The sequence below is a fragment of the Schistocerca gregaria genome, unplaced genomic scaffold (assembly GCF_023897955.1).
Source record: "Schistocerca gregaria isolate iqSchGreg1 unplaced genomic scaffold, iqSchGreg1.2 ptg001287l, whole genome shotgun sequence".
Lineage (NCBI taxonomy): Eukaryota > Metazoa > Arthropoda > Insecta > Orthoptera > Acrididae > Schistocerca > Schistocerca gregaria.
Window position 1 is genome coordinate 1 of NW_026062599.1, and position 2500 is coordinate 2500.

A 2500-nucleotide genomic window follows, 5' to 3' on the forward strand; every position below is an offset into this window, starting at 1 on the left:
CAGTAAGTGCGAGTCATAAGCTCGCGTTGATTACGTCCCTGCCCTTTGTACACACCGCCCGTCGCTACTACCGATTGAATGATTTAGTGAGGTCTTCGGACTGGTACGCGGCATCGACTCTGTCGTTGCCGATGCTACCGGAAAGATGACCAAACTTGATCATTTAGAGGAAGTAAAAGTCGTAACAAGGTTTCCGTAGGTGAACCTGCGGAAGGATCATTACCGACTAGACTGCATGTCTTTCGATGTGCGTGTCGTGTCGTGTCGCGCAACACGCTACCTGTACGGCAGTGGCCGTGCGCCGCGTGCGGAACCACGCGTGCCTCTCAAAACTAGCGGAAGTGTTGTTGTGTGGTACGAGCGCTGAAGCTCTGGAGCGGCTGGCCTGCGGTACCTAGCGCCTGGCGCCGGTTTTGAATGACGTTCGCCCGAGTGCCTGTCCGCTCCGGTGTGGAGCCGTACGACGCCCATCGGCTGTGAGGCCGTTGGACACAAAAAAAAATAGTGGAACAGGGGCCGTCAGACGCCTCAGTCCCGCAAATGCTACTGTCTTGAAAGAGACAGTGGGAGACTGAAAAGGAAAAGATCACCCAGGACGGTGGATCACTCGGCTCGTGGGTCGATGAAGAACGCAGCAAATTGCGCGTCGACATGTGAACTGCAGGACACATGAACATCGACGTTTCGAACGCACATTGCGGTCCATGGATTCCGTTCCCGGGCCACGTCTGGCTGAGGGTCGGCTACGTATACTGAAGCGCGCGGCGTTTGTCCCGCTTCGGAGACGTGGGAGTGTCGTGGTCGCCTGTGTGGCCGGCCGCGTCTCCTTAAACGTGCGATGCGCGCCCGTCGCCTGGCGGTTCGCATACCGGTACTTTCTCGGTAGCGTGCACAGCCGGCTGGCGGTGTGGCGTGCGACACCTCGTACAACGACCTCAGAGCAGGCGAGACTACCCGCTGAATTTAAGCATATTACTAAGCGGAGGAAAAGAAACTAACAAGGATTCCCCCAGTAGCGGCGAGCGAACAGGGAAGAGTCCAGCACCGAACCCCGCAGGCTGCCGCCTGTCGTGGCATGTGGTGTTTGGGAGGGTCCACTACCCCGACGCCTCGCGCCGAGCCCAAGTCCAACTTGAATGAGGCCACGGCCCGTAGAGGGTGCCAGGCCCGTAGCGGCCGGTGCGAGCGTCGGCGGGACCTCTCCTTCGAGTCGGGTTGCTTGAGAGTGCAGCTCCAAGTGGGTGGTAAACTCCATCTGAGACTAAATATGACCACGAGACCGATAGCGAACAAGTACCGTGAGGGAAAGTTGAAAAGAACTTTGAAGAGAGAGTTCAAAAGTACGTGAAACCGTTCTGGGGTAAACGTGAGAAGTCCGAAAGGTCGAACGGGTGAGATTCACGCCCATCCGGCCACTGGCCCCCGCCCTCGGCAGATGGGGCCGGCCGCCCGCGCGGAGCAATCCGCGGCGGGGTCGTGTCCGGTTGCCTTTCCACTCGCCGCGGGGTGGGGCCGTTCCGGTGTGCGGTGGGCCGCACTTCTCCCCTAGTAGGACGTCGCGACCCGCTGGGTGCCGGCCTACGGCCCGGGTGCGCAGCCTGTCCTTCCGCGGGCCTCGGTTCGCGTCTGTTGGGCAGAGCCCCGGTGTCCTGGCTGGCTGCTCGGCGGTATATCTGGAGGAGTCGATTCGCCCCTTTGGGCGCTCGGGCTCCCGGCAAGCGCGCGCGGTTCTTCCCGGATGACGGACCTACCTGGCCCGGCCCCGGACCCGCGCCGCTGTTGGCTCGGGATGCTCTCGGGCGGAATAATCGCTCCCGTCAGCGGCGCTTCAGCTTTGGACAATTTCACGACCCGTCTTGAAACACGGACCAAGGAGTCTAACATGTGCGCGAGTCATTGGGCTGTACGAAACCTAAAGGCGTAATGAAAGTGAAGGTCTCGCCTTGCGCGGGCCGAGGGAGGATGGGGCTTCCCCGCCCTTCACGGGGCGGCGGCCTCCGCACTCCCGGGGCGTCTCGTCCTCATTGCGAGGTGAGGCGCACCTAGAGCGTACACGTTGGGACCCGAAAGATGGTGAACTATGCCTGGCCAGGACGAAGTCAGGGGAAACCCTGATGGAGGTCCGTAGCGATTCTGACGTGCAAATCGATCGTCGGAGCTGGGTATAGGGGCGAAAGACTAATCGAACCATCTAGTAGCTGGTTCCCTCCGAAGTTTCCCTCAGGATAGCTGGTGCTCGTACGAGTCTCATCCGGTAAAGCGAATGATTAGAGGCCTTGGGGCCGAAACGACCTCAACCTATTCTCAAACTTTAAATGGGTGAGATCTCCGGCTTGCTTGATATGCTGAAGCCGCGAGCAAACGACTCGGATCGGAGTGCCAAGTGGGCCACTTTTGGTAAGCAGAACTGGCGCTGTGGGATGAACCAAACGCCGAGTTAAGGCGCCCGAATCGACGCTCATGGGAAACCATGAAAGGCGTTGGTTGCTTAAGACAGCAG

The 2500-nt window shown here is 59.7% G+C and overlaps 2 non-coding genes across 2 annotated transcripts in view; both read left to right on the forward strand.

Moving 5' to 3' along the window:
* The first annotated feature begins 587 nt into the window (after positions 1–587).
* LOC126330421 (5.8S ribosomal RNA) lies at positions 588–742 on the forward strand. Its single transcript, XR_007562877.1, has one exon. It is a non-coding gene; the product is annotated as a 5.8S ribosomal RNA (ribosomal RNA).
* Positions 743–930: 188 nt separating this feature from the next.
* The window catches only part of LOC126330425 (large subunit ribosomal RNA), a 4222-nt gene continuing 2652 nt past the window's right edge, over positions 931–2500 (forward strand). The window contains exon 1 of the ribosomal RNA XR_007562881.1: positions 931–2500. This exon is cut by the window's right edge and continues 2652 nt beyond it. This is a non-coding gene — a ribosomal RNA (large subunit ribosomal RNA).